The sequence below is a fragment of the Hippoglossus hippoglossus genome, chromosome 23 (assembly GCF_009819705.1).
Source record: "Hippoglossus hippoglossus isolate fHipHip1 chromosome 23, fHipHip1.pri, whole genome shotgun sequence".
NCBI classification, from domain to species: Eukaryota; Metazoa; Chordata; class Actinopteri; order Pleuronectiformes; family Pleuronectidae; genus Hippoglossus; species Hippoglossus hippoglossus.
The window spans coordinates 6,035,875-6,060,629 of record NC_047173.1 but is presented as its reverse complement, the minus strand read 5'-3'; the positions used below and the strand labels follow the sequence as shown (position 1 = coordinate 6,060,629).

General features: G+C 42.0%; 1 protein-coding gene across 2 annotated transcripts in view; it reads right to left on the bottom strand.

Annotated features, from left to right (window-relative positions):
• Window positions 1-10,613, bottom strand: part of sox5 (SRY-box transcription factor 5) — a 229,353-nt gene extending 218,740 nt beyond the window's left edge. For both annotated transcript variants that reach the window (XM_034578932.1, XM_034578933.1), the window contains exon 1: window positions 10,473-10,613. The gene's annotated coding sequence lies outside the window, so the exon portion shown is untranslated. The remainder of the gene's footprint in view (window positions 1-10,472) is intronic.
• Between the last annotated feature and the right edge of the window lie 14,142 nt (window positions 10,614-24,755).

Here is a 24,755-nt window from a genome sequence, read left to right as displayed (position 1 = left end):
AATTCTTTATTAAAATGTTTAAAAAGAATTAGACCTATGTTGTATACTTTGTTGACTTGTGTACTTGCTGTATCCAAAATGTTTCCGAGAACGTTCAAACCCAGAGAAATCTTTCAGTCTTCAGTCTGTCATTCGGAATCTGTTGTGCGTAAAAGTGACTTTCGTGTACATGCTCATGCAACCGCGTTACCGCCATGGGTTTAATTCATTCTGTGCGAGACGCTACGCCTCAGTCCTGGCTTTACCTGTCTTTGCTCTAACTTCCAGGGTATGATGAAGGAAAGACACACTGCGTGCTAACCAGTTGGCGAACTAAACCGACCCGAGACGATTATGGGACCTGCAAGAAACATGTCGTTATTGTTTTGATTGAGAGACCCTTTAGCCAAAGTTGCATATTCTTTGCAACTTGTTTTTTTTTACTGCATATGAAACAGGGTGTGGAGTTTGAAAAAAAAAAATTGCATTCAATATTATAATATTTAGACATGTCCTTATGCCAGGGTCTTGATATCCCTGACAAATGCTTTACATGGGTTAAGAGTTGTGTATTTATATAGAAATGACTCGTCATTAAACAAACTGAGCAGCAATTTGCAGCCACAGAGGCAAAGAGGGCACACGGGATCATGCCCAGCCGCCATGCTGGGCCACGTCATTAAAACAACACAGATCAGAGACAGAAAGGACAAAAGAGAAGAAAGGAGCAGCACAGCAAGAATTGAGAGGATGTGGGCAACATGAAGGAAGGGTCATTTTAACAATACAACAAAAGACCAAAAGACTTTAGGAGTACAAACGATAGACGGAGACAAAGTGAACATGTGTGTGTGTGTGTTTGTATTCATTATAAAAGTGTTCTGATTGTCTTGGCGTCCTATCAGGTGGCATCAAACCCATGTGCGATCTGGAGGGGGAACTACAAAGTGGATCCTGGGGCCTGCAGAAAGAAGCCTTTTTGATCGTGCTAATTAAAAGCCATTTTGTTTAAAACAAACAGACACAAGTTTAATTGGCTCTTTTCCATAAGAAAGGGAAGGATGTTGAAAGTGGAAGAACGCATGGAGGAGGGAGGAAGTGTGTGTGTGTGTGTGTGTGTGTGTGTGTGTGTGTGTGTGTGTGTGTGTGTGTGTGTGTGTGTGTGTGTATGTTGGATCAGAGGAAAACCGTGCACATGCAACATTTCATACACACACACATGTAAACATTGAAACACACACACATTGTATTGCTGTGACCCACTATTAGCGATACCCATTAACAATCTGAGCATACAGTAAAAACTCAGAGAGAGGATAACAGGTGGAGATGACACACTCCACACACACACAAATTTACACAGGCATACAAATTCAAAGACATGTTGTTATGTGTAACATATGGTAAAGTTTAACAGCCCCTAACTGTCCCATTATTCTGTCTTTCAACGGGAGACAACATCATGTCAACTTCAAGTCTGTTCTTCAAAGGACAGCTGGTTATTAATAGTTTTTCTTCTTCTTTTTGAAAAAACAGATAAACAGACAAATAGGAGAAAACAATGAAAGCTCTCATGGATTCGAACACTGTCACTTGTAACCCTGCACGTTCATTCTAAAATTTGACATCTTTCATTTTTTTTACTCCAAACATGACTTCAAGGTCCCCACTCTTATTTCAGCGTGTTTTCAATCCAGCCAGCAAGAATTTTCTCTTTTAAATGAAGTGTTGCTCCCCCGCCCTAGTTCCACTGACAACAACCCTCAGTTTTACAAGAAATACCTTTCAACCAAGACCAACTCTGCAGTGATATTATTTAGAGCAGCCGTGGAGCGCACCTGTATACTGTTGCTGTGTTCAGGATCGACACAGGAGCAGAAATGGACCTTTTGTAATCTGTATTTCCCAAGTTCATTTTGCAACAGAAGAGATACTGGTGGAACAAACTTTTTTTTTTTTTTTAACAAGGTTAGGTATTTTATGTAAATTCCTCACGTAAACAGAGTAATCTGTATCCTGAACTGTCAGCTTGGACTCCGCAATTAACCATAAGAACTGGGCATTTAGAAGTAATTATTAATTATAAATATTAATAAAATATTATTACACTGTAAAGTCATTACCTGAAAAATATTGACATTATACAAAAATGGTGTTGGATCTACTCAATTTTTTGTAAGGTTTCTTCTTGCAGTCACCACACTGCAACTCCTAAATTACATCAGTTCTCAGACATGGACTCTGGAAATTTGGATCTGGACTGTTCCTGGAGACCCCTGGAGACAGAGGGGGTGGAGGGGTGGAGCCTGGGTAGAAACAGGAAGCAGAACATGACATATAAATTCTGCTGCGTTTTTTTTTTTTAACACCAGCGTCGGCTCATATTCCGAAAGGCTCTAAAATCTTGTCGTCTTTCCAAGTTGACATCTTCATTGGAGTTTTCTACACGTTTGGCTGGAAGGAACAGTTCAGAAAAATGTCCAGCTGACTGGAGCGTTTTACATAGAGTCCCTCTGGAAAATATCCAGAGTTCAGTGCAAGTCTGAAGTCGGTTCAATCATACTCAGTTCAACCTCTCTGATGCCCAGGTGGCCTTACTGCTGCACACTTCACTGTGGGAAAGAAACCTGCAACTTTTCCAGACCTTTGTTTGGGAAAGTTTCCATAACTCCTTCACAAGCTGTTCTGGTGTTGTACAGAAACTCCACAGCCTCAAAACTGAGCTGGATTGAATGTTTTACTTAATCAATGTCTGAGCATTAGTATTTAAAAGTTGTACAAATAATGACAAAGATATTCCGCATCCTTGAGGAGCATCGTCTCCTTCTGTCTCTGAGTCATCACATCACGACCTGCAACTGAGTTCACACTGTTAACACTGACTGAAGTCAACTTAACCAGTCTGGATTATCAGACAGTCTGGAGTGAACTGGACTAGACTGAGGTTAACTTCACCAGCAAAGAGACACAGTTCAAGTTAACCTGAGCATTTATCTGGAGAGAGCTCTGTAATTTACTAACACGCACACACACACACACACACACACACAGGGAACAAGCCATGAGAGCTGTCAGGCTTTTTTCATCTTACCTAAATTTTCTTCATTGTGCCAAACTAATTCTCTTATGGATTCAAACACATATGTGTTTTTTGTACACTGAGCATGCACTGACACATACTCTACATATGGAAGGTGCAAATGTACAAATGAATGCACGAAATGTTGAATGTACATGACGACATTCAGCGCCATCAAATGCTTTTCCTTCATTTGTCCCATGTCTACTACTTCTGGTTGTCAGGCACACACACACACTCACACGCTTGACATATGCCGTCATGTAAAGACACACAAACATATTGTACATATGACAAAACAGTTGCTGAAAAAAGACACAAAGACACGTATGATCTTTTGCTCACTCACAAAAAAAACGTTTACGACTATGGCTGACGTGCCGGCTCCTTGAGTGGCAGAGGCGTCAGGGGCCAATTTTAACACCGTGCATAAAACACTACATTAGAGACGCGCTTCCCCCGTCTCGCCACAACACAAACATTCACTTATCTATGTAATAATAGGAGGGCAAGGAGCTGAATGTGACAACAAGAGAGAGGGAGACGCAGCACAATGCCGAGCTGCGCCTGCAGACAAGAGTGATCCCAGATGTAATCTGCTCCGAAGAGAACAAGAGGGAGAGGGAGGGGGGGGCACCAGCGTCTTTGTGTGCGACACAATTTGGAGTTGGATGGATTGACAATGAAGCCGTCAACAACAAAGCGCAGACAACAGCCTGTTGTTAGGAAAGAGGAGATATTGATGCTGAAACACAGGGAACGGTGTGACACAGGAAGTACTGGCAGCCTGTACAATCACACTTGGTGAGAGTAAGTGGGCCATGATTGTAGACTTGACGCACTTTGGATGAATTACTGTGTTTCTCTCTAATGTCTAATGTACGTTTGAACAAAAGGGAGCCGGTGTACAGGAAGCCAAACGTGGGAAAACAGTGTAAAAGAGGATGTTTGCGCCTTCTGCGTGAGTTTGTGTGTGTGTATATATATATATGACCAGTTTGTTTGTTGCATTTTAAAAGAACAGTTCGATGTTGTGGGAGCCGGGACCGTTCACTGCCTTTCTAAAAGTGAGAGGAGAGGATCGATATTGAGGTCATGTCTGCGCCTTGAGCTCAGAGCTGGACACAACATGTCAGGACGTGTTTTGCTTAGCTTAGCATAAAGACCGGAGGGCAGGGGGAAACATTGGGTCTCCAAAAGCCAATGTTGTTATGTCCCCATTGTTTTATACTTGAAAGTGAAACTGGTGTCATGTTAGTTTTCAGCATACAGCACAGTATTGGGTAACGTCACTCACATATTATTATTCAGTATAATACTCCTTAAATTACATAAAATATAATTCCATTTTATTTAATGTTTACAGTTATGGCTGGAGAAACTACTGTATGTTCTTATGGGACACACATAGTTGTAGCACAAGTGTTTAATCACGGGTGACGGGTCGGGTCAGGTCCGGATTTGACTTTGAGATCATTGCAGATGATGGTTCGGGCCAAATACGGATCTTGGCGGGTTCAGGTCCCATGCAGGACTCTACCCGACACCCAATGTCGGGCCCGCAGATGCAGCTGTAGCTCAAGAGGGTAGATTGGGTCGTCCACTAGCCAGAAGGTTGGTGGTTCGATCCCCGGCTCCTCCAGTCCACATATAGTAGTGTCCTCGGGCAAGACATTAAACCCCCAAATTGCCCCTGACGGCTGGACGATGTGTTATAGAAAGTGCTGCGTATAGAAGCAGTGTATGAGTGTCTGCGCGAATCATTCGTTCAATTCTTCGTACCGTAGAGTCCTGACATTTAGTTTAGCACATAATCCGACTTGTGTTGAAGGAAATGCAGTAAAAGTCTGCTAGTGGTTTCCCTCTGCCTCTTCTGCTCGGTTTGGCCAATGACTTCCTGACGTGGCTGAGGAAGTCTTGAGCCAAGCCAGCTCTCTCCTCAATGCAGACTCTCAGCTCATTTTCCCAGATATTGCCCTTCTCCAGCCGCCACAGGACAATGATACACAATCAGAAATGGAACAAAAGGAAGAGCGAGAGAAGTAGAGGAGAAATCACGGAGGAATTACACTTTCTCTTGGCTTATATGATCTATTATTAATCCAATTTTGCATGGACCCTTAAATTTTTTTTTGGAGTGGGGGGGGGGGGGGGGGGGGGGGGGGGAAGAGAAAAATCACATTGAGCAAATTAATGAGGTAAACGTAATGATCTGAGATGATCAAAGGATATCAGTGTTGGGCAAAGTATAGCCACCAATTAGTAAAACAAGCGCAGGGACGGGACTAAAATATGCACCGCCGCGCCTGATGAAAAGACAGGGTCAGAGGGAATGGACTAATATCACAAATGAAACGACGTGCTCCAAGACGGGCCCACGTGTGTGCGTTCCAGGAAGAGGGAGGGGGTGTGTGCATGCGGGTCATGTTGAGATTCCCCAGGGTCTGAGTGCGAGAGGTCCCATAAGAGCAGCAGGAGAGGAGCTGGCTTTACTTTGATAACAATAATAAGGTATTTCTCTCTCCCGCTCACTGTCTCCTCTTTATATCCTGCATTGGCACAATGAGCACTGCCGCTCTCGTTTGATCCATGAAAGCAGCTTGTTATGTTTTTTTTTGAAGAGTTTGATGCACAAAGGAACATGAGAGGGGGGGGAGAAAAAAGTTTCGGAAATAGGCGGCCTCTGTCCGACTTGGACTTCGGTTCATTAGGAAAGCCTCAAGGGGTGTACTTCTTTTTGTTGGGTCTTGTTTCGTTATCTTTTTGTTTTTGGGATCTTTTTTTTCTTAAAGGGATGGGAGCTGCTTGACCCACTCATTGACTACAAGGATCAGTTGTGTGTGTTTGTTTGTGTTCTCCTCGTGGACGATTGTCAAAAGCTACAAAAAGGACCAGACATTTTCCACTGGATGGCATTCTACCAACCCTTTAACACACTCAAGTTGATGTAGACAGTCTGATTATTGTGACTGGCTGGTCCTGGTACGCACACACACACATTTGTACATCTATCTTAGTGAGGACACTCATTGGCATAGTTCATTCCCTAGCAGCCTTACTCTAACATTAACCATCAAAAGTAAAAGCCTTCAATAATTCTAACCCTAAAACCAAGTCTTAACCCTCAAACAGCCCATTAAAAGGGGGTCAGAAAGTGAGGACCGGCCAAAATGTCCTCACTTTCCCAAAATGTCCTCACTCTGTAGGTTGTAGGTTCAAAATGGTCCTCACAGATACACACAGAGCCCACATTATGTGGAGCTTGCTGCCTGCTGAGAACTGTAAACAGCTCAAACTGAAAGTACCAGTTTTATGCAGAGTCCTGCTGCCTGCAGGGGACCGTAGAAACTTTATGAATTTATTTTGGCCCACAGATCCAGCAGGATCTTTTTTCCAGTGCTCCTGATGTTCAGTCAAACTACAGTAGTGAATCATTGCGATGTACACAACTCCATGATGAACCCTGCAAAAAGTTACACACTATTTTAATGAGAAGCGCAATGATGTTTTGCTTCATTATAAAACGTTCAAATGTATTAAATCTCTTTGCAAAAATGTCATAAGTTGTAATAGAAGTTTAATTCTCAAACCCACAGCCCCTCTCACTGCAGACAGGATGAGTATATAGTTGTTGCATTAAGTTAAACATTACAACAAACAGAGAAGTGAAACAATAATGCAATGAAATCTGATTGGTTAACAGGTCTCTGTGATTGACGATCTTTCCATCATATAATTTGACTGTCCATTTTAGGGAGATCTGCCATTTTTAAAAGTCGAATATTGGAACTAAAAACCACCACAGAACATATAAAACACTCAGCATATCCTTCAGTTTCATTACAATGGATCACTTGCTAGACTGTGGAGTCAAAGTTAACCGATTCCTCTGCTGAATTTTAATCCTGACCTCGAAATACAAAAGAGAGACTATGATGGAGGAGGCGTTGATGTGGTGGTTTCACGTGCGTATTCTCCTCAGCCTCTGTACGACTATGTGATTGAGAAAGACAATGTTAGGACAAGCCACTTAAGCTCATTAGTCTAATAATTCATACATCTTGGCGACGCGCTCCTTAGCCTCGTCCAACGTCTGCAGAGAGAGACAGAAAGACTGGTTTGTCATTAGATAGATGGAAAGAGAGAGGAGAGAACAAAGAGGATACCGACTAAGAGAGAAAGGCAAGGAGACTCAATGTAGTGTACACTTAATTAGGTGTTTATCCTTTTAATGTTTATGTTTTTTCCTCTGAATCTGCACCAATCACCTTGAATTTACAGCCGACAAAAACACTTTTTTACTTTAAAAGTCACAACAAATATAAATTCCATCACCACTGAGTAGCAGACTTCAATAACGTCATAAAGCATTGAACTACAGCCATGTTCATCATTTTTTTGGGTCCCCTGGAAACATTTCGGTGTCGTTTTCGCTATTCGCAGCGTGTTTTTAATAATGTCAATACGTTTCTTAGTAACTAACAATAATACTCTTCAAGGGATCTAGAAATATGGCCTGTCATTACATTACATTCCAGAGAGGTTACATTGGATTTAATGTAGTTTCACATGCGATAAAAACATCTCAAGTCATTTCTCACCTTTTGATTGCTGCTTATTGTACGATTTAAAAAAAAAACTCCACTTCAACAGCACCAACGTCTTTGTAAGACGTGAGAACTGCTCTGATTTCCACTCATCTGTTATGTTTCATTATGCCACGAGTCACACAGACACACTTTGATAGAGGCAGAAGAGGAGCTGGGTATGCTCTAGCAAGCCGCCACATGTTGGGGTGTGTGTGTGTGTGTGTGTGTGTGTGTGTGTGGGGGGGGGGGGTTTGTTTACCGCTTCCTGTCTTGTATGAGATCAACACCCCGTTAAAGCACTGACACTCAAACAGGCTCCGCTTCCTCACCTGAGCCCTCCTGAGTGTGTGCGCATATGTGTGTGTGTGTGTGTGTGTGTGTGTGTGTGTGTGTGTGTGAGTGTGAGCATGTGTTAGAGAGACAGAGAGCGAGCGAGAGCACCTCATCAGTCGCATTGGGAAAATACCATTCAGCGACTGACAGATGTCTCTGTCTGTCTGACTCTTACCTGCATCTAACAAGGTTTCTCGCTCTACAGGCCCCGGGACATGTATACACTCACTACACACACACACGCACACACACATTCAAGCAACAACACAAACCCTGTGTGTGCGTCTGTGTGTATTTCTGTGTACTGTATATATTTTCATCGCTGTCGAAAAGGGAGCGGAAACCGATCCCTGATGCTGCGGCCTGATAGGAGGCAGCAGAACGTGATACTGTACGACTATAAATAGTGCGCACAATTATACAGCATGACTAAGCGATGACTTCAATTGGCTCTTTAAAGTAAAATGGGCGAGGGGGGAGGAGGAGAAAAGAATAGGTCTGATAATAAAATCCATAGTCAGGAATGAATTGTGTCAGAACTCAGGAGTTAAGTTACTTGATCATTTCCATTTGTGAAGCATTCATTCATGTTCATTCTCTCTAATGGAGAGAAATGATTCGACCTCCGTCCTGCTGTGTAGGTCAGTTCAGGCCTGACTAATGTTACGAGGCAACAGTGTAACAGAAATGATTCAGAGGTTTGTTTTCACAGTGAAGACGTAGATCCCGGTCTAGTCGGTTCATTTTACTCTTTTCAGAGCCTGTACTTTTATACTTTTACTTGAAACATTTTTAACACAAGTATCTGAATGTACTTTATTTTGCCACCTCTGCTCAGGCAGAAGCTCAGCTTTGACTTTTAAGACTCCTCCCGTTTCTCAAATCATCCCCAAATGAGGAAATTCATCTCTAAACTCTTTTAGTGAAAAAACCCTTGAGGAAGTTACTGTGGTCAAAACCACACACAAAGACACTCACGTGCACACTCACGGCTCTCAAGCCGTTAAGGCTGGCTTCTGCTGGCAGGACCCCGGGGCATAAAAGGCTTGTTAGAAAAGAGACATCAAAACTTTGACGCATACAAAAGGTATGAAATGGATTTGTTCCTAATTAAAGGTCATGAAATTAATGAGGACAGATGAAAAATCCCTTTTTTTTGTGCTGACACATTATGTGATACATGATAGAGATTATAGATTAAGAAGGCAAATATCACTCAACCACTTGAAATTCTGCACATTCAGTAGTAACATTGAAATATCTAACATTTGTGTTCTTTTTCAGTTGTGACTGTCAAACCATTCATCCTCGAGAAACAATTGTAGTGATAGTTCTCACCCAAATGAATCTCTGGCCGCACATCACCCCTCTACCCTCACCCGTGTTCACTGGCTTCCACTCAAATTCTGAATCACATTAAAAAAAAATCCTCCTCCTCAGCTCTAAATCCCTTCATGCTCTGGCCCCCGATACCTGACTGACCACCCCCACCTCTTTACTTCAGGAAACTGCAGTCCTTCGATATGGGTCAACTCACCAGCCCCTGTACCAGCCTGAGAACAGGCCATTCAGTGTGGCAGCCCCCAGCCGCGACTCCTTAAAACACACTCGTCACACTTTATCCCCAGCGTACATTACCACTACTATTTATTTTATTATTCTGTCCTTGATTTGTTTTATTTTTACTCTCATCTGGTATATTTAAGTTATCATTATTATCATTATTAAGACAGATTTAAGCACTGTCAAGGAATTCATTTTGCGCTGGATACTAGTTTTGGAAAACATGGCAGCAGAACCAAAAGGCTTTCTGGAATCGTAATTAATGTAAATGTGCACAATGCCTCTAAACATCTTCGACATTAATAAAAGTGTTATCCAGTGCTGCAACAGATATTGTGCATACAGACATACAGTATATGTTACACAGTCAAACAGAACCATTAACGCTACTTAATGGTCTAAAATATAAAAAAACACAATCAAAGTCCTTTTTAAAAAAAAATCGAAAAACCTCCGGATAAAGTTCACATGGTGATAGTGAAGCAACATTAAAGAATATCACAGGCTGAGTAGAAGTCTGAATATTTGCACTGCAACATTCATCTCACAGATCTCTACTACCTCTCTATCGCTAACTCTTCGTCCTCCTCTTGGCTTTCCGAGAGGCAGAGTGGTAATGGACGCGAAAGAAACCTCCCTCAATCCAATCCCAAATTCCCAGCCGGCTTCATCACATATGCACAGAGGAGGACCGGTGGTGGCTCGCTCACCGTCCTATGCCGAAGGTTATTTTTTCTCTTTGCCACAGCAGCGGTGACAGAAGCCGCCGTATGGGAAAGGCGGGAAAAGAAAAAGGCGCTCAGCCACGACTGCCTGCCCCGCTCTGTGCGCTCTGCACTTCAGAGAGCCCTGCCAGCGTGCCCCTTGTTGCCGCCGCTTCCTAAACTTGTCTGATGGTGGGATGCATGTGTATCTCTGTGAGAACTTACCGGATGCTGCGTTTTTGAAGAGGCTGCGTTTCCTGCGAGTCCGTCTCTCTCCGTCTCTCGAAGGGAAAAGGCAGAAGGGTGATGGAGGTCGGCGAGGCTGCTGCTGCCGCTACTGCCGCTGCTGCTGCTGCTGCTGGTGGTGATGGTGGGTTGGGTGCTCACATCGATTTGTGTCACTTCTCTGTCTCTCGCCACTCCACCTCTTTCCTGCTCTCTCTCTTCACTTCACATTACACACACATGCACGCACACACAAAGACAGACACACACAAAGGTTTTGTCAAATTACACAAAGCTGAGGTACCAAGGGGAGGAGACGTCCGTTAGTTTCCTCTCCAGCTCGGGCACTGCCACTGTGCCAAACAGCTACCAGTATCACAGCGGGCCGGCCAAGGTCCCCACAAAACATTTTTCCAACCTCTAGCACAGATTGGAACCAAAGACACACTCAGCGTGAATCTGAATCTTTCTTTGAGATGCAATATAACGATAAGAACTCACTGCCATCCCAAGAATACCAAAGAGGTTCCCCATTGAGATAAAGTTGGGTACCCTCATTGGTCAGAGCTTATTTTTGCAAACAGGATTGAAAGCACGGAGCGGAGCCCTGAAGCAACATGCAGCTGCAGACTGTCAACTTTTAATGTGTCAGTATCAGCAGTTGTTATGCATGTCAAGTGCACACAAAGCTTTATTATCCAGCTAACATGGCGGCTGCAGCACGCCAAGTTTCTGCCAGCCACAGTGACAGGCTCCACTGGCTGACTAGCAGGTTAGCACACCAGTCAGCTACTGCTATCACCAGAAGCTGCAGGGAACCTCAGCTCCATGGGAACGTTTTAGTGTCATTCAGCTCAGTGTTTTGGTTTGTAATGGCCTTTAGTGTCGGCCACGTTTCCAGCAACTTCAATGGCAAACCTCTGACAAACCCACTGTACCCCACCTGCCTGCAAACAAGAACAGAAATGTAGGCGACTGCGTGGTGGCATCGACTGTATATAAAGATGGACGACATGACAGCTCCCCAAAAGTGAAGCCAAATCATCTTGATCACCACTGCAGTACAGGTCATTAACCACGCCTCCTCCGTGTTAGTCAGTGGGACATTGGCCAAACTACAAGTCAAAGTACATCTCAAACAAATTTCTTTCATTTTCTTTCAAGTATTTCTTATGACAATGTTTGATCAAGTGTTCCTTTTTCAGGAGAGGTTGGTTTTAATTCGTTTTTTGATGCTATAAAAATGGTGGAAACATCATAATTGACAGATGAGACTCACGATCGGTCGAGCGCGAGTATCTGCAGGACCTCAATTCTGCAACCCTGTCTGGAAGTCATCGTAAAGTCTTAGATACGTTAAACTTTTTCACTACTGTCGTCCAGACACGAAACGCTGCAGCTCATCTTTTGTACAAATCACAGAGCCCGCCCCCTCATGCCCTATTGGTCTGTGGCACTCTCCAACTCACCCATTGGTTGACCTTATGCTTCACTTGGTATGCAGAGGTGAACTCATGTTATGTTTCTAGCCATTCTCCGATTGGTTCACACGAAGTGGAGCATTGGTCGAGATCAAAAAAGAATCAACTCCATGAAGCAGAGATGTGATCGCATTGATTCCTTAAATCTTAACATTAAACATGATAAATGCAAGTGATTGAGAAATTGAAAACCTGAACAAATAAGTGGATCCTTCATAAGTAGATGTTCTCATACAAGGCATGAACATACATCGATACAACAGGCATTACAATTGAATTTGCCTGATCTTTTTGAAATCTTGAATCACATTAATAAGTAGTAGCATAAAGGCTGATTGTCATAACACCCCCAGAGGTGGTTGGTGTATAAATGCTATTGCGTCGCCAATCTACAGGCAACAGGAAAATACATTGTTTGTAGGATATTATGTAAGAAAAGACATCTTTATGGCTTTATTGGTAAAGTGATGCAGTGTCTACAGATATGGTGCTTAGTTGATTATTTTGTGTGAACTGTTGTTTGTCTCATCGTATCATTGTTATGCCAAAGCTTGTTTATTTACGACTATACATCACTGTTTGACTGGAGCACAGAAAATGATTCACCCAATGCCTCACTCACTGTACCTCTGCCTCTCTCCCTCCATCTATGCTGACTTGTTTCTAATGTGCGTTTTGCTGCCCACTGTACCTTGTAAATGCCACAGTATGTCTGCGCAGGGACGAGAAAAAAGGCTCTGGGGCAATCGGCAAACGCGCGGGGGCAGAGCAGATGCGCTTCAAAGGCTGTCGAAACTATATTATATGGTTGATCCCTGTCCAATTCACTTTCACAGTTCAACAGTTACTGTATGTTAAAGCTGGAGAAAACAAAGGCTCTCAGAGGCGTATCCTTATGCTGAAGTTGGCTCGCACAAGAGGCCTCGGCTGGTGCGTGTGTGTGTGTGTGTGTGTGTGTGTGTGTGTGTGTGTGTGTGTGTGTGTGTGTGTGTGTGTGTGTGTGTGTGTGTGTGTGTGCTGGAGTGGAGAGGAGGTTGGGGCAGTGGTCAAACGAGGGAACATCTAAATAGACTGACCGCATAGGTCAGATTTGACACACTATTATTCATTCACTGTCTGTCCTCAGCTGCGCTTGCCTCATCTACACACACACACACACACACACACACACACACACACACACACACACACACACACACACACACACACACACACAGCCTCCCCTAGGTGCAGCTTTTACTGTGCATATGCGCCTGAACGATGCACAAATGTCAAGAGCAATAACTGGGATGTCACTCAAAATGTACCCTCCTCTCCTCAGTGTTTAGCAGCTAGGTAGCTCAGGGAACAGTCTCTCTCTCTCTCTCTCTCTCTCTCTCTCTCTCTCTCTCTCTCTCTCTCTGTCTCTGTCTTTCTGCAGGAGTGTGTGAGTGAGCCTGTGTGTGTGTGTGTGTGTGTGTGTGTCTTAACTTCTGAGAGTTTACCTGTTTGATTCCTGCCATTGGCTTTAAAATGTCCCATCCCAGAAATCCATTCAGCTCAATTCGGTTCAAGTCTAAATTCAATGTGATATAGTCACAAAAAACTGGAGTATGTGAAGTTCTACATGACGACTGGTGCTGTGGGAGGAGGAGTGGGGTAAATGATAAAACTAAAGCTCAGTGGATCTTTCTAGAGCTCAAATAAGGTTTCCCCCTGATTTTAAGCCATTATCCATTTTCCCTCCTGCATCATCTATATATTGATCTGCATTATTATTGAACAGAGTCGGTCGTTACCAAAGACACATTGTTTAAAGTTTAAATTATTCCAACATGCTTCAGTTCAGTTGGTTTTCCAGCATGGAGGAATTTACACCTTCACCAAGTTACTAATCAAATAGTACAATAATAAACAAATGTGTAAAAATGGTAAATGGACTGTATTAAAACAATGATGTTCTCGTCTTATTGACCAATTGCATTCACCCATTCACACACACACCTATACAGTTCTTCTATACTTAGACATATCACACACTGTTGGCACAGTCGTCAAGGGTAATTAGTACAGTGTCTTGCCCAAGGACACTTCTAAATGCAGACTGGAGGAGCTGGGGATCGAACCACAGACTTTCTTGTTAGTAGACGACCCTCTCTACTTCCTGAGCTGAAATGTAGAGAGTTTACAATAATCTACGTATAGGAGATTTTTTAGACTCGATAAGATTTCAACGTATCCACATACAAGCCAACAAATGAAAAAGAAAAATCATAAATTAAATAATCTGTGTTTATTTACCTTTTTTCTTTTTTCCTGACAGCACAAAGAGGGCTTTGAGATGTCAAATTGAGGCCTGTAATTTACTAATTACTCTGAAATCAGTTGATCATATAGGAAAATAGAGACAAAGTTTTGAGATTTCAGGTTTGCTGTGTTCAGGTTTGAAGGAAATTGACTCCATAAGAAAGGGAATAATGTAGCGCTGAACAGTTGAAATGGAAAATTAGATTAAATCAAAGAAATGTGTGGACGTTATATTTTTGGGGGTTGCAACAACTGGGGCGTCTTTGGGGGACTTGAACTCACAACCATAATACATGTAAAATCCTGACTACATGCCTGTCTCTTTGTCTGCTTGTACAACAAAGACCTACATGTTTTCATGCTAATATGACACACTAATCTGCTTTTCTTTTTTTTTTTTACAAAGCAGTGGAGTTGTTGAAGTTTCCATGTTCGGGGTTCATTTGGGAACGTTTCCAAAATTCATGTTGGTCCTCTTTCTTCAAAACTGGGCATCAGAAATGGCCTAATTTGTTTAAAGCTGCTCCAAATCAAGATCATGTCCAGCCTCCTCTCTCTCCTCTCTCTGTATAGTTTCATGGCTGTTGCTGGGTGCGTTTTTTTTTTGTATGTGTGGGAGGGAAGGGAATCAGGAAGCCATGGCTATGATAGGAGCATACTTTTGTAATCCTCGATCTGACAGAGGTCTCATTGTCGGTTTCCTCTGTTTTCACGGAGCACAGAGCTTTCTCCGGCCTCTGAAGTCGGAAGAGATTATATGATACCATGTTACTCTCAATACTTCATTCAGCGATAATATGTTTGATCTAATTCATCCCTTACAGAAAAATAAACGACATATAGTCAATAAATACCGTTACAGAGCAAAGATATTCAATGCTATGGGCCGATTTATGATTTTATGCCGTAAAAATGGACTAAAATAACTTGGCAGGTCGTCTTTGATATTATTAACAAGAGCAAAAGGAGCAGACACACACACAGACACACACCACGCACCATGCATCGCACTGTGCCTGTAACTGCTTTGAGTAGCTTGTAATACATCCACCTTCCATAGATTTGGCAGTCAGTGACAGACCCCTGGGGGCCTCAAGCTTAAGAGCCCAGCCAAATGACACCCTGCTGGGGCAACAGGGAAGGGTCCCCCTGCCCCCCTTCCCCACAATCCAGAATCCTTTTTTTTTTATCATTTGAAGATGAGACGCCCATCATTAAGCCCTTATAAGCACAAATCACTCCTCTGTTGTCTGATAGCTGCAGAAACCAAAGTCAGGTAGTTCGAGGCAAAGCAGAGTGTTTTTGTCTTAAGTAAAAAGGATGACGCCGTCAAATCTCTTCGCTGATCTCGAAAGAAAATGCTTGAACTTCTGAGGCATGAATTTGATTTGTGTCAAGTTAAATTCTCTTGTTTCAAGGACGATAACTTTACAGGATGTGCATTCGAATTATTAGAATAGAATAGAACAGGACAGAATAAATTTAAAAAAGAAAAGACAAGAATAGAATAGAAAAGGGGGAAAAAAGACTGGGATAGACTACAATAGAAAATAATAGAACAAGAATAGTCTAGAATACAATAGAATAAGAAAAGAATAGAATAGAATAGAATGCATTTAAAAAAGAAAAGACAACACCAGAATAGAATACAATAGAATACAATAGAATAAACACATATTTAGGTACAAACACACCTACATATAAACTACATTCACTTTGCAGGGGGTTTAATTAATACATTTCACAACGTTTGATGTAATGGGCAAAGCTTGAAGAAGTATAGATACATGGATCAAAAATAAATACATAAGTATGAGCATGAAACATTGGCATGACGTATGGTTCCCACAGAGGAGCGCTCACTTGTGGGACGTGTCTATGATCTTACCTCCAGTCATGTGCTGTATCTCCACAGTTGAATCCTGCTCACATAGCTCAGGCTTATCCACCCTCTAGTGACTGCAAACCAACATTGCAGTGACACCACAGCAGCCTCCAGTTATGGAGCCCCGGCTCACCTTCAGTCTACCTTGCTGACTCTACACTGCTCTGCCAGACGAAACCCACATCACGGAGCATCCATTTGCCGGCCCGAGCTTATCCAAGCCCTGAGAAATGACAGAGAAATGCAGGAAGTTGTTGGAACATAAACAAGGCGCAATGGAGGAAGCAAGGGGTCAAGGCGGCGCTTCCTGTTCCAAAACCACCTCTGTGTGTGTGTCTTCGAGCTGAACAGAGGCAGCAGTGGCACAGTGGAACTGCTGTTGTTGTAGTCCGGCTGCTTCTTTTACACATTTCTTTAATTCTACATACATAGATATGATGTATTTATTTCAAGCACAATCAAAAAAGTTCAATGTTGTGTTTTTTTAAATAAAGATCAATGTGTTTTCTGTTTGTCTATTTCCTGTTTTTATCCTGTATATTTATTTATTATTGTTGATATATATTGTTTTGTTGTAATATAGTTTATGAAATTACAGGCAAATACTTTTCACGAGTTACCATCACCTGGTTTTTATGTTAAGATACGGCAAAAATATTGTTTGATATATATATATATATATAGTTGCAGCCAGAATTACATTTGTATCATACCAAATAAATAGTTTGATCAATATCTGCTATTTTATGTTATTTTATGACAAAGCTGTATTCATTAATTTGATGGGTAAAATAGTGCAAATTATATGAGAAAAACACAAACAAGCTCAGGAGGACAGACTTTTGGCATTTGGGATTTGTGTGCTCCTAAAACCACCAGGCTGCTGATGTCTTCTCTTTTGTTAATTAGTTATTTTTGCAAATGAATACGGGCTAAAAAACACATTAGGGGGAAAAGTCATTTAGGGGTTATGAAAACCTCCATTGTCAGATGTCCAGTTTGGATTAGATTCATTTGCGGGCCAGACAAAACGGCAGCATCTGGCCTCATTATTATTATACCATATCATAATGAATTGGTAATCTGGTATTATTGAAGCATTTGGTATTATTCTCAAACTCAATTACAGTAATAGGTGTATAATGACATTTTGGTGATGTAAACTATCTCGCTCTGGTTTTCACACACTCGCAGATTAACTCGGAAAACTCGCCTCTCTCTCGCTCTCTCCATTTTGATTCTAACGTGCCACTCTGAACAACCTTTAAAAAAAAGTGCTTACTCAATATGTCTCTTTCAGTTTACATTTCTCTTTGCAGCCGGTCCAATGCTGCAGCCCACACCATGCTTTGGACCACAATGCTTACTTTATTCCTCTCAAACGTCTTATCGCCGCTTCAGAGGAGATGCACTGCACCGGCGTTTGAGAGGAGACGTACAGTGTGCATGAGAATCATCTCAGCCGACTTAGTGTTAGTGTATACAGCAGCTGCATCTGTATCTTAATAGTCTATCGGTGGTGGCGAAGGGAGAATGTGAAAGCTCTGAGGGATTTGGGAGAAAGGATATGATTGCATTTATGTCCCATCAAGCAGCTTGCTGGATCCAGGGGGATGCCTAATATATTTCTGTATTTGGTCTCCAGCTTACATCTGTCTGCTTATGGATTTATGACTTCAAAACTATTTGGGAAAAAAAAGGCGCCTCTCGACAGAGCCAGTGACTAATGACTAAAGCCGACAGGGATGGCAGGCAAACACACACACACACACACACACACACACACACACACACACACACACACGGATAGACACAACGCCAAGGCTCCGGCGACAAGGAACAAAGGACTCGAAATCTGACACATTCTCTCTGACAGTAGGATAAAACTCACTCACCCCTGGAGCCATGCTTACACACACACACACACACACACTGCAAACACACATTTACTTATTTTTATGTCACGCAGTTGAGTTCCACCCCCCCCCCCCCCCCCCCCCCCCACACACGCACATCATGTTTTCACACATTAAAAACTGTCCTGTCCACATAAAAAGAAAAAAAAAATCTAAATCTTCACACTGGCTATGTTCGTCTTCAGTAAACAGGGAGGTGTGGGTGTTTGTGTCGTTGGACCCGGTGACGACTGTGAGCGATTGTTGACAGGGTGAACAGTTTGGCTCGATGCACACTTTTTTTCCATGGCCGTAAAAAATGGAACGCCTGTTATATCCACAAATCTATTTCCGTCGTACAGTTGGACTCACATAGACGTTTCCATTTTCACAAATCTTTCATCTTTGCCCTCTTTTTTTATTAGCAAGTATGGCACCAGACATTCAAATACCTATTTATGTGTAGCACACAGATTTATATCTGAAAACTCAACATATTCCAATTCTCAGAGCTTGAAAACAATATTTGAGCTTAAGATCTTAAACGTTCCGTTATTGACGACATATGTTGTTTTAAAGTTGTTGAGAGACAAATCTCACAATTGGATTTGAGCGGATTTGGATTTTATTTTCTGATCAAATGTTGAACCTCAAGCTTATTCGGACATGATGGGATTATGGGCCACAGGGACTGTGCAAATAAAAACTATGATATATTGATTTCTTTGTTGACTTCATACAAGTATAAATGAATATGTATAAATAAAGAAATAGTACTAAACACTTTGAAGCTGCATAAATTAGTTGGGTGGATGGATGGATGGTTGGACGGACACAAAGAAGGATGGATGGATTTATAGATTGACGGACTGATGGATAGATGGATAGATGCACATATGAATGGATGGATGGATGGATGGATGGAAGGTCAGACGGACAGAAAGATGGATGGATGGATGGATGGATGGAAGGTCAGACGGACAGAAAGATGGATGGATGGATGGATGGATGGATGGAAGGCCAGACGGATAGATTGACAAACACAAGAGATATCGCCTATAAAGTCAAACATGTTTGTAAACAGTCTATCTACACATTCATCAGTATTACACAGTCATCATTTGTTTATATAAAGATATTGATGAGAGCAGCTCTTGGCCCGATTATTGATTAGTATACAGGATAATTCCGTCTGCATCCCGGTCCACATGAGACAAACATGTACATGGGATTCACGTCGCATGGATTTTGGGCAGGTTCACTTCAAAATATTAGGGAGGGAGACAAATGAGAGAAAGTCTGCACTGGCAATAGGATGAAACAATGTGAAGAGGAAGATAGAGAGAGAGAAGCAGAGGGATGAATGGAAGGAGGTGTAAAGGTGAAGATGTGGATGAGTGCTGTTTGTGAGGAGGGGGTGCAGATTGTGTTTGAGAGGGGCGTTTAATCCCCAGAAGCATCCTGACGGCAGCTGTTCCGTACAGATGGGGATGAAACACACACACACACACACACACAAACACACTCAAAGACACACACAAGCATACGTGTGCACACATGCACTGTGTGTCACTGTGAGGAAAAAGAAAAAAGCACTGTCAAATGTTGGACCCGTTTTCCAACACCCTGGAGGATCATGCTAAACATAAGGTAGGGGTGCTTTGGTCGTCTTCCATTATTTCCCACTCTGCCGTGGCCACTGAAGCTGTGTCATCGGCTGATTAATGAACACAACACTCCTCCTTTCTCTCCGTCTCTCGCAATATGTTACCTGAAGTTTTTTTTCTCCCTCCGATCTATTTCATGGTGCAGCACAGAAGTCTGAATCCCTGGACTGTCTGGGGAAGTAAATGTTATGTCTGGTTCATCCAGCTCCATGTGATGACCGTACTCTGTAAAACCTGCAGCAGGGAAACACCAGCTGCTTTCAGCCACGTTGGGTTTTAATGCAGACGTAACCTGTTGAGTGATCTGGAGCTGCACACTGACAAACAGCAGAAGGACAATTAAAATGAACTAGGCATTTTTTTAAAATCTTTTTATATTTTTTGTATTGCTTTGATTCTTTTTATTCACAGTTATGTGCTTTCATGTAACATTGTCTTTTCCTTTTATTGTTCTGATTCTTTTTATTTGTATTCACTGCTTTTACATGATGCTGTTTTCTTGTCACTTTTGTTTCTTTATTGTTGTTATAAGTGTGAATGCATTTTGTAGGTTTTTTAAAGGTGCTATAAAAATAAAGTTATTATCCTTGTGGTGATGATGATGATGATGATGATGATTATTATTATTATTACCACCTAGGGCCACAACTACTGAACAATATGAGTATTACATAAAGGTTTAAACACAGATAATGGATGGAGGGATATTCTTAATATTGTTATTATTGTTGTTGTTATTACTATCATTATTATTAGAAGTAGTATATTTCGGCCTGAGTGGCCAAGGTTATACCCCAAAGGTTTTACGAAAAAGCTTTTTTTACAACAAAAATAAGAATATTAAAGAATATGCCTTCTGTTCAGTGGGTCAAGTACACTCTGAATCCACTCTGAGTGTGTGGAAGTTTGATTGAATACAAGGGGGCTGCAGGTGGAGGTATGTGTTCTATTAAGTGCCATTCAGGTGTTTATTTTATATTATTTCATGCTGTGAAAGCTTACACACCTGACTAGGGTCTCCAGATTTCAACAACGCCTCTAATTCGGGACATATCCACCATGCTCAGGGGTTGGGTTTGCACTGTGGGGTTTTTAAACAAACCAATCTGATTCTATATTGAAAGTGGTTTCAGTATATAGAGAAATAAAACTGAAATACAAATAAAAAGATTCAGGCACTTTGATAATAAACGTTGGAATTAGACTTCTCATTTGTCTCTGTATGACTTTACTTATTTTCTTTATCAAACACCTATTTTTGTGGAGAATAAATACATGGAAGATTTTGATTAACCCATGATTCACATGATATAAATTGAGCAGCTACGACCTTGAGTCATTGCAAACATGGAAAAGGGGTTGAGAATCTTTCAGATGCCTTATATGAGGGATATTGGGCCAATCCAAACCACAAGGGCCCCAAAGTTGATTTTCTGTGATGGAGCAAACTACAAACTTTCTTCTCAAGTCTCCAGGAGGTGTATGGATACTGAGAAGATAGATTATGAGTTAAGTCACAGCTATTGCTCATGCAAACTATGCTAGGACGTTTGAGTGTTCAAATATTGGGGTGGCAACCTCATCATGACAACTGGACACACAAAAAGATCCATTATCAACCATCCTAGTCCTATTGCAAGTAACAGTAAATTGTGAAGTGACATGGTGTGTGTTGTGTCCCAGGGTGAAGAGTGTATGGGAGTTTCGGACTTAAAGGCAGGAATGTGCAGCGGCTGGAGAAGGAACCTCTGGAGCTCTTGTTATACGTACATGTGAGTTATCTGAAACATTTCAGCTCAGCGAGTAACAGTGACACCGTTGTCCCTCAGCCCCGGCGCCAGGAACGCTGCTAGATTAGGAACAACATCAACTGTTACAGAATCAGAGAAACAACATTGTAAAATACGCTGGGAAAAACAACCAAACCTTTTTCAGTCTTACGCATTTCCCCATATTTAACCCAGATGCTTTTGTTTTTCAGCTTTTGGGGCCATTACCGTGTTAATCTATCATCGCTCGTTCCATTAAAAGGTGAAGGATTTATTGTCGGCTGAGACGTGGAGGTGAGGTCACGGCATATCAGAGTGGCGCTCTGTGCGACAATAGCCATTGTTCCTGGGACCGACAGGAAGTGTCTGCGTGGGACTTCCTGCGGCAGATAGAGTACCTCCGGAGGGCAGAGAGGTGTGTGTTTGTCTGATGATTAAAACTTTTGTTTCTTTAGTTGATGTCACCAATCCTGTTTTCTCTCTGACGTGTCTGCGTCCAAGTCGCTTTTCTGCAAAATGGTGTCAGTTCTTTCCTCTATTATTCAAAAATAAACTGTGGGTATACGGACAGATTTTAACAATAAAAGATGAAAAAGAAGGATAAGCGGCGCCCAGGATTGATGGCAGTCTTCACCCAATGTTTGAGTGCTGAGGAAGTTCATTTTGCTGGTAGTCATTCCAGCAAAATGAACTGTTTAATGAAATGTTTATTGCAACAGATCATAGTTAGTGTTTGGCGTCTACGTTCCGATATGATTACATATATATAATGGGAGTGATGTGCAAATATTTCTACCCCCTCTGTCGGAGCCTGCAGGTGGATGCTGGGGCTGTGGGGGGGGCTGAATCAACCGGCGGCCATACTGACGCAGCAGCAGCAGAGGACAAGCAGAGGGAGTGATGGGACATTTTTTACAGATTAAATAGACTGCCAAATTGGGAGATCTGTATTAGAGAGGATTGTGCTGAATGAGACATGTTACATGTGTGGAGCAGCGAGGTGGAGAGCAGGTCACAGTCGGCTGCCTGAACGAGCGTGGAAGCTTCGCTCCATTACAGCGGCAGCAAAATTAACGAAAATGAACAGGTTCATTTATTTTCTCCATTCAAACAGAATTTCCCATCCACTTTATTTTAAAAAAAGTTAGTGAATACAGTGGCTGAGTCGACAGCACAAAGACATCATACGCAGAAACCAATCAAAGACAACTAGGGAGACACAGCCCTGGTGATGACAACAGAATGTATATATTTTATGTGAACTTTTTTCGTGCGTTTGCTAAGTTACAAACGTGAAACCAAATGTCAACAATGTAACAAAGACATAAACCTTGTTCCAGATTTTCAGGTGTAATAAAAACCGTAAGCTTTGCTGCTTTGCGTTTAAAATATGGCCTTTCATTTCAAGGTGAAATGCATGGGTATCAATTTCAAAATCAAGATCTAACTGACAGGTGCAACATACACATACAGATAAGAGAGAGTCGATGTGATTGGGATCAGGTCCACGAGTCCCCTTCACCTTCTAAAGTCCCTTTAAAACCCACAGAAGGGCTTCGTTCTGCAGGAGAAATACAATCTGCTTGCACCAAACTAAATTGCCACTTAACAGCTACAATATCACGGTGTTTGATACGTTCCTGCCGGACAATGGGGCCTTCCGCTTCCTTTTCTCTCTCGGTATCTCCCCCTGCAAAATTATAAGCACAATCAATTTTGATAATGCTAGGGAGCAGCGGTATCTGGGGGAAAAAATAACCATCTTGATTATTCCTTCTCATGGAGACATTTTTTTTTCTTGCTATTCTGTACTTTCCTTGCCTTTCGAGGTAATGGTAACAATTTTCTCTTTTCAGTCTCACTCGAGGCCTCTTTCTCTCACTCATTGGTGAAATGTCGAGCCGTTGTTTTGTTTTTTTCCCCTGTCTCTTGGTGCAATGCTGAAAGCCTTTTGACCCACAAAGTAGGGTTTTGTTGACAGATTGATGCTTTCACACAGTGACATTAGCTGAATCGCCGGTGCTCAGGGGCCCGCGGTGCCACTCTGGAACAAATGCCCTGGAATTTTCTCAAATAATCCCCCTGTGTACCTGCCTGTGTGTGGCGCGGCGCTGAATGGAAATGGAAAGCATCTATCTTTATATCTGTCTGTCAGTCTGTCGGGCCACCTTTTACTAATCGTTATCTTTATGGAGGGGGATGTAGGGACGGCGGCGCACCTTTTGATGTGAGCGGCAGAACGGAGATAGGGATGAATACAGGGGCGGAGAAGGGCAGGGGCAGGAGACAGGAGATTTTGTGATGACAGCTGTTTTATTAACACTTGGTGACTCTGGTGCAACATGGCATTATACCATGACAGCAAAGTGGGAGGAGGAGGGAAAAGAAACCTGTCCGACATTATGTTTCCCAAACATTTAAACCTGCATGTCCAGATTGTTAAATAAAGAAGTATCTATAATTGGCAAAAACTTTTTTTTATCCCTGACAAATATGTCAACATATTTTACACCGACCTTGTTTGGTCCTGGCCTTCAGACTTTTCAGTTTAGTCAGAACCAAAATAACAGGTGAAACAAGGTTCCTCGGAGCAGGGTCTGGACCAACGGACCAATACTTTGTCCGACCTAAAGAAGCTTTTTGGGGATAGTGGTGGTGATGCTGGTAGTGATACTATAACGATAATGCAGTGGCAACACAATTAACAAAGGACAAGAGGAAACTAGGATTCATGGTGGTGTTTAGTTTGATGTGATTATAGTGCATTACTCTGTATAAACGTTATCAATTGATTTTTGGCATCTTAGAGGCAGCGTGACAAACTGTAATCACAACAATTTAAGTATTATCCCCATATTAAGCTGTTACAGTTAAGGTGTTGGCCAACAGTTGTCTATTTGAACAGCCGACAGATGCAGGGCAGCATCAGCTTTCACCCACAGACCTGACAGTTAAAGTTCCTCAGTAAAATGTCAGACTTTTTAAAAATAGCCAGTTGCTAATTTTGTCAGTGCTGATTGATGTTGGGTGTAAAGTGTAAAGTGGCTTCGTCAGAGCTTTTTGATAAAAACAGTCTGTGTCAGAAAGCTGATGGGAGCGGTGAGTCATCAAAGCAAAACAATGAAAACATTAAAATCCTCAGTAGAATTAGAGGTCAACTGTGGAGTCATTGTGTTTTTTGTCCCTAAGAGCAGAAGCTTTTACATTATACTTGATATTTAGATCGATTTTTGATGTAGAAATGTTGATCGGTGCAGCTTTAAGTGCCTGATATTCAAACTTCCTGGCACTGAGTGATAG